We start from the raw sequence: 13,570 nt of genomic DNA, 5'->3' as shown, positions 1-13,570 counted from the left end.
CCATTCATGGTACACAGGCAGCTTGGGTAAATTCAAAATTAACAAGTATATTGAAAGGAATTGGATGGTTCATTTGATTTCTCAGAAAATCCCCACTGCAGCAGTATCTTCAAATGTGAACTCCTTTCAGTAGTCCCTTGTTTACCTGAGGCAAAAAAAAATGAGTCAAAATGAAGTAATTAAATATAGATTTTTTTCATCTCAGAAAGCTAAAAAGCTAACACCATGTTGCTGGGGGGAGGGGTGGAATATAAGAGTGTTCACAGCTCCCAATACCTGTTACAGGCAAAATAAGCCGGCAGAAGGTATATCTGTAACACTGACTATAAAAATTCAGCTACTGGAGTTAAATTCTCCTTTGTGGCTGGATGATACACAAGCGTGAAAGTGTTCTGTGTTGAAGAGTATATTTGACATCTGGATTACATGAGGATAGGAGCAATGAAAGTGTCTCTTCTGCTTCAATGGCTGGGACAGGCACCAAAAAATCACGCCTGAAACTTTCTCACAGGAATTTAAACAATGCCAACGTCCAAGGTTTTGAACTCTTTATGCCAAAAGGCTGAGAGACAGATGGATCGGTGACATTTTAAGGTTGGATAACTCACGAAGTTCTAAAGCACAAAAGCATTAGCATAACAACTGAAAGCAGATAGCCTGCAATTTCTACTGGTTTGCAATATTAATTTCTCTCTCATGCAGTTAATGAGATATTGGCTACTAAAGTTGCATCCAGTATGAGTAGAAAGGTGGGGGCACAATGCTCTTTCATGGCTACCATTCATTAGAGAAGAATGTAAGAACATAAGATGGGTATGCTAGATCAGACCATCTAGTATAGCATCCATTGTTAGAAACTCAGATATATAAACTAGGCACCAGATATATAAACTAGGCTCTTTAAACCAAGATTACAGATGCCAAAATAGAATGCCTGGTTGCCATTTTGGGGTAAGACAGCTGGAAAGTCTTATTTTTCAAAGGATGGACTGACTGTGATTGATTTTCACTTAAACATCTGGCTAGTTCAAATGAAAACCTTGAGCTAGTGTGGCATCTGAATATAGACTGCATTTTTAATCAAGGCATATATTGGCTTATATCTTGATCAGGTTCCTAAATTAAATGGGCTTAGATTTTCAAATGTTATGCCAGGCAGAAGACCAACTGCCTAAGTACTTTGGCAAGATGTTTATCCTTCTGGAAAAGAGGGCCCCTTTGGTTTATTGGTTTATTGCGGTCATAAAAAGGCTGAGAAGCAGGTCACTAACCTTGCATGCTGTAGAGTACAACTAAGTTGTAAAAGTGGTAGGTAAACAGTAAAATAAAACCATGTGCCTTAAACTTGAGCTACAGGACAAAAGGCCAAGGGCACATGGAAAACAAAGGCAACTGGCTTGGCTGGGGAAAAAGAAGCTTCTTCCTATTTTATTTTGAGGCTGTAAACTGGTCCATCCTTTCCTTTGAGAAGGCTTATCCTTCTTAAAAGGCTACCTATGTTATGTACTAAATATTTGCTTAAATGTAATTATGCAAAGGATTTAACAAATGCTAGAAGAGTTGTATTTATCCTGGAATTAAGTCAGCCAGCAGTTTAGCCCCCCTGCCAGACAGGAAGACGCCATCAAATGTTGTCCTGATATATTAGCTGTCAAACATTTGTTTAGAAACCTTCAAATGAAGGATATCTTTCAATGTTGATGTGAAACTCAAGATCCTTGACATATGTTTAAGATAAAAATTTAAAATTATTAACCATTTGTTTTAGAAGGCAATAGGGCAAGGAAGGCAAGAGGTGAGCTGGTAATTAAGATTCCTTGTTGAGACACATGTAAGATATATTACTACTTATTTGTCATTTATAGATGTAACAATATATAGCTCTTTGTCTGCCATATAAGGACAGGAGGATATGGGTGTATCTTAAAATTGGTTATAGCAATCAGCCAATAGGAAATTCAAGCAGGCTGATTGAACAAAGGCAGCCACAGGAGGAGCAAAGGGGGGTGGATTAAGGAAATATAAGGGCTGGCCATAATGGCAGGAGGCAGGGCCAGAGCTTGGTAACCATATACCACTGTGCCTCTCATTTATTTGTCTGACAAATAAATTATTATTTTAATTTCTCTGTTGCTGCGTTGAATATTTCATTCCAGCTAAGTGTTAACCACAAGCAGGGTGCTACACTAGGATAAGAACTTTAAGAACTTAAAGAAGAAAAGTTATTTGATCCAGGGACAGTCCACATATATATATATTGGCCTATTCCCACCTCTTTTTCTTAATGGTGACTGCTCCTGCTCAGGCTGCACAAAAAACGCGTTTTGGCTCCTGAAATTCATTCTGATTGTGCAGATAAAATAAAACTGATAGAATACTACAGGATGTGATATTAGTGTGTGAAAACAGTCCAGATCCAATGATTCCCCAGGCATGCACATCCAGAAGGTGATGTCAGGTGCCATCCTGGCACCCAGGCATCTTCACTTGGTCACAAGTGGCTGATAGCCAGGTACAAAATGCATCTGGCTAATTTTGAACACTGACAGCATCCTGTTCCCGGCACTCTGCTCACCTGCATTTCCCACCAAGTGATATTCAGAGGCACCTGCACTGTGGGAGATACAGAATATGGAATATGCTTACACAAGGAAACATTGTTTATGGGGTTACCCTATGGCTGATTCACAGCACTGAGCTTTATCCATCATATCATGTAACTTTTTCTTTACAGCTCACCCCATGTACTACTCAGTTCACATTATTTTTTCTTCACAGGTATGGCTGTGTGTTCTTATACACATGGTGGAAGGGCACCGGCGGTGGGAGGCCTCATTAGGGAAAGCGTGCCTCGGTTTAAGAACGGTTTTGGTTTAAGAACAGACTTCTGGAACAGATTAAGTTCATAAACCGATGTACCACTGCATTTGGGTACAATAAGGTTGGTTGATTCAGACTCTTCTGCTATCCAGAACTGCCATATATTATTTGTTTGTCCTATGTGTGTGTCCGTGTGCGGCTCTGGTTCGCCAGAGCAGCGATGTCACGCTGGCCACGTGACCCGGAAGTGTCTTTGGACAGCGCTGGCCCCCGGCCTCTTGAGTGAGATGGGCACACAACCCTAGAGTCTGGCAAGACTGGCCTGTACGGGCAGGGGTACCTTTACCTATGTGTGTGTCCAGGGTGACTGGGGAAACCAAGTCTGATGGGCAGGGTATAAATAATAAATTATTATTATATGTATTTTTTCCAGGGGAAGTTTCCCTGAGGCAAAAGAACAAGGGGGGGACCAGACAATTTTTGGACCTGCCCTATTGAGTCTTAACATTAATCACTAATCTTCATTATTTTCCACTGTGATGTTCTGCTAAAGAAAGCCCACTCACATTTGTCATGCTTTACACGTGCGGTGAAGAATTTGAAAATAAGCTTCTATTCAAATGTGTTTCTTGCACAATAACTTGAACTACAGAACAACTCTATTTAACAATTGAGAAAGAGAAACAAACATCTTAGGGCTGCAATCAGAAACTGGTTTAGAGCCAATGTGCATAAATATTATGGCAGAAAAAAGGGGAAGAGAAAAATGCATTTGTTTAAATCAAATGGACCAAATCAATACCTACTCCACATCTACTTCTTGAGGATCAATCATGTCAAGGATAAATCTACAATTCAGGCAAAGCAGCATTTAGTTTTAATCTAACTTAGTCTCATTAACTTTGTAAGCTTTGGCCCCATTGACTTTTTGTGTTCTTAGAGTAAATGACAAAACACACTTTCTTATGCCAGAATGTTCTTGTAAAGCATCTTTGTTTATGTCTATGTGGTCCTTTAATGTATTGATTTTTCATCAGGTGATTTAATACAAAAACAATGGAGCAAATTAAGTTCCTTTCAAACAGCTTCACTAACATGACTGGGACCAAGTAAGAAGCACAGAATTTCCAAAACACTCTACTCTTTATTGTTAAACTCCTACACATATTGTCTATCCTTAATATATACCATAAGACGCACCTAGTTTTTGGAGGAGGAAAACAAGAAAAAAAATATTCCCAGAAGCCAGAACAGCAAGAGGGATCTGGCTGTTTTCTGTAGTGGTTAAGAGCGGTAGTCTCGTAATCTGGGGAACCGGGTTCGCGTCTCCGCTCCTCCACATGCAGCTGCTGGGTGACCTTGGGTCAGTCACACTTCTTTGAAGTCTCTCAGCCCCACTCACCTCACAGAGTGTTTGTTGTGGGGGAGGAAGGGAAAGGAGAATGTTAGCCGCTTTGAGACTCCTTAAAGGGAGTGAAAGGCGGGATATCAAATCCAAACTCTTCTTCTTCTTCTTCTGGGATAGCCTCTTATCCTGGCTTATGGGATAGCCACACACAGCCTCTCTCGGGCAGCAGGATGAAGGCTCCCCCTGCCCGGAAGAGGCTGCACGCGGCTAAGGCAGAAGCCAGGACAGCAAGAGGGATCACTGCACGGCGATCCCTCTTTCTGTCCTGGCTTATGGGATAGCCACGCGCAGCCTTTCCCGGGCAGCGGGATGAAGGCTCCCCCTGCCCAGAAGAGGCTGCTCAGCGCTCCCTTTAAAGAGCCGCGTGGAGCATGTGTGCGGCTCTTGGGGGCTTTTCCCCGAGAAGGGAGAAGGGCAGCTCCATGCGGCTCTTTAAAGGGAGCGCTGAGCAGAGCCTCCTGCCTGCATTTGCTCCATAAGACGCACAACATTTCCCCTTACTTTTTAGGAGAGGAAAAGTGTGTCTTATAGAGCAAAAAATGTGGTACTTTGAAGCTTCAAAGCATATACATTTCAGTAATCCTTGAGTGTCAGCCAGGCGCAAAAAAGTGGCATCCAGACTTTTTGAAGTGTTCGCAAATGGAGATCTTTAGGCACAAAATGCACCTGGCTCCCTGCTAATCCGAACCCTGTGTGGAACTCCCTCCCATCAGATGTCAAGGAGATAAAAAACTACACAAATTTTAGAAGACATCTGAAGGCAGTCCTGTATTGGGTAGTTTTTAATTTCTGTATCATGTTTTTATATGTACTGGAAGCCGCCTAGAGTGAAGAGGGGTGTTGTTGGTCAGTGGTGAAGTCCATAGTTAGTGAAGTGCAGGTAGGTTCCCACGAGGCAAGACACAGTGATAACAGCAAGAACCTTTACTGAACTAACAGAACTGGACAACAGGGGTTAAAGCAACTGCTTATATACATCTATATACATTTCTGAAAGCTTGGGCCACTCCCACTCCCAACGTGATTGGCTGTCTAAATTTCCAAGCTGCGAATCATGCCTCAAGAGTTGAAGTCCAATGGCAAAGGCCCAAATCCTGAAATGTTCTGTGATTGGACATCATGTATTGAATCAGAACACAGGGGCTCAGAATCCATAGTCCAGACTCAAGCTCAGGCAGACACAGACCACTGAATACAGGGAATGTACCATGGTAAGCCTGCTCTCCCTTGTCCACTTCTAATCATGTGGTAGGACTGAATGTCCAAAATGGAGCAATTAAATCATTGGGTGAAACCAAGGTTCTGTACCAATATGTAGACCAATATTGATTCTTCTGTGAGCTCCTAATACACATACACTGAAGATTACCTCTGAAGCAAAAGTTCAATTCAGATAACAAAAGATATCAAAATCTCCCCCTTGATTTGGAAATCAGGAACACCCTGGATATTTTTACAATCCCTCCTTCTCTGTCATCTTCCCTGTTATGCATAATTACCTTCTGCTTCTGCATGTTTTGTGTTTTTTTGTATCTGGATCAGGCTATCTGTGATTTAGTACTGCAAGCTAAGAATTGCCTGCAAACCATCACTGGAAACCAGCTCTGGAAGAAGGTTGCAAATCATGGTTTGGAAGACTTTGAATCACGTCCAAAATACACAGTAGCTCACCTATGATGGCATGGAAGAACAGAACACAGCATAGGCATTAACATCATCTAAATAACTTCCACCAGCAAGTATTCCCTTAGGCAATTATGAACCTACTGCAGGCAGTTTACATAGCACTTTGGTCCAACTATTTTCAGACTCGATTAGCATCACAGCATAACATTAGTGACACAACATTAGTAACATTCATTTCATAAGGAACAAATCGTTATACAACATGTAGTGTAATTAATGTTAGAAATAAAAATAAATGCCAGGAGGAACCAACAGTTGGGAGTGAGAATGTTCAAAGGGAATGTTCTCAAAAACTATGAACTCCATACTCTAATTTTACAGAAGCCATAAAGCACTTTTAAATGCTAAAAATGATTCATTCAAAACTATATAAAGAGAACAAGAAAAGGCAGGAAATAATTAGTGAATGCACTATACAGAGCCAAAAATGAAAATAAGTACACAATAAATACAAAATTAAAAAACAAAAATATGGATTATGGCAATATTAAACTAGATTAAAAAATCACAACATATCAAGGCATGTTCTTAAAAATAACCTTGCATTAAAGCATTTCTTCTTGCTTCAGCAGAATCCCATCAGACTCAATGGAGTTACTCCAGAGTAATTAATTGGAGTACATTGTGTTAATGAGATATTTTTCTTGCTCAGAAATTGCTAGTACTTGTACAATATTGGTGCTATTTGCTTGTGATGGTTTCAAGGGTGCTTAGATTCTGCAGCTGAATATATAGTCAGTTCAACAGTGCCTTACAAGCTCATATTAACATAAGATACATTATGTTTTCTTTTCTGAGGACACAAAAAGTAAAGCAAATGGAGCCAGTGTAATACAGCGGGCAGAAAAGGACTTAGAGCTGAGCTATATATCCATCACCATGAAACTTACTGAATGATGACTGTGAGTCAATTACTCTCTTTCAGACTAACCTATCTCACAAGTCAGATCCCTTGCAGTTTATTTGTACCTCTCCCAGATAATGGATAAAATGGAGGCATATACTGTATGCTGCTTTGACCTCCCTGAAGGAAGGTGGTCTTGAAATGGAATACACAGTAATTCTTAGTAACTGAACAATATTCTTTAGTAACTGTGCAAGATGATAATAATTAAATGGAAGTCAGTTCATACAACAGGTTGAAACTTAGAAAGCCTCCCAAAAGCAGGCTGATTAAGAACAAGGTGAGCCACAAACTCAATGGCTCAATTCAAAACATAGCTTTCTATGAAGGGAATGTACCGTGGTAAGCTCTACCCACAGTTAACTAGCAAACTAGGATGTGAAACTACAGTTTGATACTGGTGGGTTTGAACTAACACAGGACAGAACAAGCTAAGTTTCCAACATTCAAAGGTTATGAGATATTGCAGTGTGTTCATACCAGAAACTTAACTTCCTTTCCTCTGCTGCAAAGGCAGAGATAACGAGTGAAAGTTATAAGAATGCACCAAATTGTTCTCATAATACTAAACTATGGTTTAGTATTATGAGTCTATGCTTTTCCATTCATCTGAAACAGATCAATGTGTGTTGGAGAATTACTTTACTACCCCATATGCCCCAAATCGTCACTATGCAAATAAATTCTTAAACGGAACTAAAGCTTCAATCCTAAACACATTAAAAGGGAGCAATGTTACAAGCAATACCAGAGTAAATTAAGCCAGCATAAAGTACACCAGATCCAAACTCTATTCAGGAGCAGGGCTGTGGATGGCTGAGGCAGCCTAAACCTAAACAAGCCTTTGAAAGAGTGTTTGAGTTGCACCACCTGTTTTGCTGGCTTAGTTTCTGCCTGTTTGCCAGGTCACATGACTGAGCTGAATCAGTTTTGTATCCCCCCTCTGGCCACGCCCCTGCCACACCCCTTTTTCAGGTTTACACTGGCTTAAGGTCCACAAGGCTGACCTCAGACAGCTGGGATGGGAAAAATACACCCAGGTATCTCTAACTGAGCCAAATATAGGGAGTTAACAGGATCCTGCTGACCCAGCTGCAGCTCCACTGGATCCAGATCCTAATTCCGCTTATCCCAGAAGATCTTGTAGCAAGGTCAACTTTCATGAGGGTAAACCTTTACAACAGGTACTTGGCTCCTATGAGATATAGGTCTGCTTTCATAGATTACTACTATTATGATGGATGGAAAGATAGCAGTTCACCATCTGAACCCATCCCATGTAAGAAGAGCCTTACAACTTAATTGCAATTTACTCATGGAGGTGAACAACTTCAATAGAATTCAGTAATAGGTGCGAAAATGATTGCAGCCTCAGCAGGTCAACCCAATTATCTTGTCTTTGATGATGGGCATTCGTAAACATCACACAGAAACTGTGCAAAACTCTACCCAGATTTCTATTCATCTTCTGTCCTGGTCTTCTAGGAATTACAGTGTGCAGTGTAATTCTTTACTCAGAAGTAAGCCCCTCTAAGCTCAATGGGGCTTTCCCCCTTGTAAGTTGTTAAAGATTGCAGCCAAACCAGAGTGGGTTTTTTTGTTGTTTTTTTAAAACTTATATCCCAAAGTTGCTTACAACAATAAAATATACATTAAAATGAAACCAAATCCTCAAAACGCATTAAACCACCATCAAAAGAAACAACCAACATAATAAATGCAGAAAAAAATCCAAAATCAATAAAAGCAGCAACTCCAAAAACCAAGTGAGGATACGGTAAAAGGAAAATTGGCCTAAACATATTCATAATGGGTGGTAGTCAATGAAATTTTATTCAGAGTAGACCTATTGACATTAGAACACAACTAAATGTAAAGACAGCACTGTATTGAGTAGTTTTTAATGTCTAATATTTTACTGTATTATGTTTTAATATGTACTAGAAGCTGCCCAGAGTAACTGAGGAAACCCACCCAGATGGGCGGGATATAAATAATAAAATTGTTGTTAAATTAAGTCCATTAATTTCAATGGGTCTACTCAAAAGGTCTTCAGCTAAAGGTCTTCCTAGAGTATCACATTACCTGTATGGCCAAACACCTAAAACATATTAAGTGCCAACATTTGGTGAATTTCAACCAGGAAAGCATTCCACAGAGCAGGGTAAGAAAACAGAATACAAAGATGTATTTTGGTACATCAACCATAACTTTCATTACTACATGAATTTCTCTAGTTCTTTTATATAGCAATCTCTATAAAAGGCATATAAAAAGACATTTACCTATTTGTTCTCCTTGTTCTTGCGAATCACACATATTATCTCACTGATTAAGCTGGCATTTATCACATTTTCCAGAACTCCAACATTTCATTTCAGAAAAGGATAAATTATCCTTGCAGAAATTACCTTTCAAATGAACAACTTTTTATAGTTTCTCAAAAGCAGTCTCCGTCTCTGAATGTCCTAGGAATAATAAAGATAAGCCGTGTCCTTCACATGCAGAAAGCCCTATCTCTTCAGTGTAGCTCACTTGTTTTGATAGGAAAGGATTTCTCATTCTAATAACTATAAATCATATCTTTAAAAAAACACCAAAAACCAAATGAACTATAAATGGAAATTAATTAAAAGTCTAGTTAAGTGCAACAGCACACAAATCTCAGCAATTGGTATTCAGAGGTGGTGGAACATAGTCATTGTGGTGAGTAGTTATTGCCATTATTATTATTATTATTATTATTATTATTATTATTATTATTATTACCCTTAGGTAATCTTCTCTAATCCTCTTTTAAAGCTATCCAAGTTGGTGTCCATCTCTTCAATTTGAGAGAGTTAAACTCCATAGTTTAACTATGCAATGAGTGAAAAAGTGTTTCCTTTTATCTGTTCTGAATAATCTAATGTTTGGCTTCATTGGATGACCTAAATTCTGATGCTATGTGGGGATGGATAGTTTCCACACTTTTGTCAAACTACGTACAATCTTGACACCTCTACCCATTTTAAAAAATGAAAAAGCCCTAATTGTTGTAACCTTCCCTCAAAGTTGACATCGCCCCCTGATCATCTGGGTTGTCCTTTTCCGAACCAATAGCCAGTCTTAGTGGCTGATCTTAGGGACAGGATACATATTTTTCATAGAAAAGCAGCAATTTCACCTTTGAGTTATTTGAGAGCCCTCAAGTTGATGCCATCTGGGATCAGTGATTTGTCAATAAGACCTAGAACTTCATCTTCTCACCACAATCTGCCTCAGCTCCTCAGACTACCTTCCTGAGAAAGTTATTTCAAACACTGGAATCTGCCCTTCATCTTCGAATCTGAAGACAGTTGCAAAGAATTAACTCAGCTTCTCTGCAATCTCCTTTGCCTCCTTTAGCATCTTTCACTTTCTTGTCATCCAAACATCCATCCTCCTCCTTGATTATTCTCCTATTTCTAATATATTTAAAGATATTTTTTTTTTTGCTAATGGTCTTTATGCTTTCAGTAATGTGCTCCTTGAATCTTTTTGTTTGTTTTTGCACCTGTGAGCACACATGAGGTCTTCCTTGATGCTCACAGAGTCCCCTCCCTCCATCAAAATTGCTCTTCAAAGGAGTATTCAATTATAGCCAATTGAATAGGCTGCAATGTGTGCTTGGTTGCAGTGGGTGTGGTGGCCATTATAGTTTCTGTCCTTAGCAGATATGCCCACAGGCCAAAAGAGGATGCTGATTCCTGCCTTACTATCTCCTTGCACTGCATTTCTTGTGTTCTCTTTTTTTGTTCTCCCCATTTGGACAATATTTCCATTTTCTGAAGGAAGTCTTCTTGCCTCTAATAGCTTCTTTGACACATTAAATTAACTATCCTTCCTGATCTGCAGCATACATTCAAGCTGAGCTTTTATTATTGTGAAAGAGAACGTATTACTGAATAATTTCATGGTATAATTCTGAACTGCCTGGTGCATTCATCATGATCACAGTTCTTGCACCTCAACTGGGTACACCTTTGGTCAAATTCCTGCAAGCTACCTTACTCTAGAATGTTTCTGACTTTCAAGATCTTGCCCCCAGTTAGATGGGGGAAGAAATATGGAGAAAGGAACGATAAACGGAGATTACAACAGATACTATAGAAAATTTAAGCAGTTGGTTTGAGATACTTTGGATATTTGTGGTCAAATGGTGGAGAACTTAATGGCCCATGGAAGTATCTAGTAAAATTAGGATGAACAGATTATCAGAAAATGCTCCATCTATTGAGTGGCTAGCCTACTCAACCTGAATGGCACAGGTTTGACCTATGACATTCAGCAAGTAGATTTCCTTCCTGCAACCAACAATAAAATCATGGTATCTTACAGTAATAACTCTAAATTCCTCACATGCAGTCAATGCAGAGCTACTCTTTCCCACCTAGTCACAAGTATTTAAAAATTTAAAAAGGTATTAATGCTGCATTTCAATTAATAGCTCTCATTTGCAAGCCCTGCATGGTGCTTTGAAGTCCCAACTTCAGAACTTCAAAGCACCCTGTCACCTGACATTATTGTGACATCAGGTGATGGACAGGTGGGCAGCCTCACCCATGAGGCTATGCTTCAATAAAGATCTGCCTGCAGTGCCAAAAACAGGTTCTGCACCCCTGATTTACAACAAAGCCGCTCCACTAACAGCTGAAACCTAATGAAAGAATATGTGCCAATGTTTCCATTTTCAGCCTCAAAAGGAAAATCATTCATGCTTTCCATTCACTCAGACCCTTACTAATAAGCAAGACCCAATCATTCATCTATGGTATAAAAGCCTGAGATGGCCAGCAGTTATTCCTTTCATATTATACCCATTTCTAGAGGGTTAGCCAACAATCTGGGTTAGTCTGCAGCAGCAAAAGCAGTGAATGGTCTTGGGCACCTGATGTCATCATAAATTGATCGATTGACTATAAATCTATTGGCTTTCACGTTGTGGGACCTGTGAGAGCTACAGCAAAACTTTTCTGTGTCTTAAATGTGCCCAGCACAATGGCCTCCCCCTGCGTCTAAGCCAGGAGCCAAAGTAAACAAGGAAATCCAAAGGGATGTAAGGAAAGAAAATTCAAAGAGCAGCAGTTCGCTGTACCCCCCCCCCAAAAAAAACCCTTGGAGATCAACAGGTTCATACTGTGACATGAGGGGGGGACCCCCACTGGAAACAAAGCTGCATTTCAGTCACAAGGTGCTTTTCGACTGACATTTGGCTTTCTTTTGACAGCCACGAGACCATTTAGGACACACACACACACCCCAAAAAAAGAACTTCCGAAATCCACAGCTATATAGGTAGGTTGTGCGTGTTTCGTAAAGCGGGGAGAGATGAAACGCAGGCAAAATGCCATTTTCAACCCAAGACGCGCTCGAGGAGCAGACAACCGCCCCATCCCCTCGATAGGCAGGTGTGCAACGGGAAAGCGAAACCTCCAAGCAGCGCGGCGTTGCGCCTTGCATTAAAGCAGAGGGAAACTGCCTCCTGGTCCTTGCCTCCTCCCTCCAAACTTTTACCGGGCAGTGGGGATCCGGCCTCCCCTCCGTCTCCACTTCCCAGGGGGTCGAACCCTTCCATCCAGGCGCGCCTTGATTTCGCTGCGCCCCCCATGCCACGCCGGGGGTCGAGGAGGAAGAAGGAAGTGGTTGCCTGCACATCCCGAACCGCCCTGCCCAGTTCCCGGGGAAAAGAAGACCTTAGCACAGAAAGAGAGAGAGAGGGGCTGGCAAAGCTAGGCGAGGAGCGAAGAGACGCCGTGCCTGGGAATGGGAATCACTCACCGCGCGCCCGCTTGCCCTGAACCCGGCGGGAGCAGCGCCCTTTGGAGCAGCCGAGAGAGCCCTCTGGAGCTCGGCGGGGAACTTCATCAGCTGCCCTTCCCCGGAGCCGGGGAGTCTTTCGCTGCCGGCGCCGCCGGTTCCCCTTTGGCGCGCCGCTCTCCGCGCTGGCTCGTAGGCTCCACCAGTCATAAACAGCAGCAGCAGCCTCCGCCGCGGAGAAGGAGGACGCACGCAGGACCAGGGCGATGCCACTGCTGCTGCTGCTCCTCCTCTGCTCCACCCTGCTCGGCAGCTGAGCTGGGACCGTCACCCATCAGCCAGGGTGGAAGCAGAGGCGCTGCGCGGCTGCACGGGGCGCCCACAGGGTCCTAGCGCTAGGATGGCGCATCTCCGAATGGGTGCGTGGATGGGGGATGGAGGAAAAAGGTCGCACGCACATACATTATCAGAGAATCATAGAACTGGAGAGTGAGTCCGAGAGTCATCTAGTCCAACCCCCGGCAGTGCAGCAATTTCAACAAATCATACATGACAGATGCTGTCAGAAAGTTCTTCCTGATGTTTGCCGGTAATGTCCTTTCTTGTAACTTGAAGCCACTGGTTCAGGTCCTAGCCTCCAGAGCAGGAGAAAACGAGTTTGCTGCACCCTGCATGTGAGAGCCCTTTAGATAATTGAAGATAGCTATGATATCTCATCTCAGTCACCTGTTTTCTAGGCTAAACATACCCAACTCCCTCATAAAGCTTGGTTTCCAGACCCTTTATCATCCTCCTCTGTGCACATTCCAGCTTGTCAATATCCTTCTTTACTTGTGGTACACAGAACCATGGGCGTAGCCAGGATTTTTGTGGGGAGGGGGCAGCCAAAGTTGTTGAGCCCCCCTCCCCCCCCGCCACATCCATGCACAGAACTGGACACAGGTGTGGTCTGACCAAGGCAGAATAAAGCAGGA

The 13,570-nt window shown here is 41.8% G+C and overlaps 1 protein-coding gene across 1 annotated transcript in view; it reads right to left on the bottom strand.

Moving 5' to 3' along the window:
• SPSB4 (splA/ryanodine receptor domain and SOCS box containing 4) overlaps positions 1–12,925 on the bottom strand; it is a 182,852-nt gene extending 169,927 nt beyond the window's left edge. Inside the window, exon 1 of the mRNA XM_081192743.1 lies at positions 12,618–12,925. The gene's annotated coding sequence lies outside the window, so the exon portion shown is untranslated. The remainder of the gene's footprint in view (positions 1–12,617) is intronic.
• Positions 12,926–13,570: the final 645 nt, after the last annotated feature.

Source organism: Podarcis bocagei, assembly GCF_964188305.1.
Source record: "Podarcis bocagei genome assembly, chromosome: 4".
Taxonomy (NCBI): Eukaryota; Metazoa; Chordata; class Lepidosauria; order Squamata; family Lacertidae; genus Podarcis; species Podarcis bocagei.
This window is presented reverse-complemented; position numbering and strand designations above follow the sequence as displayed.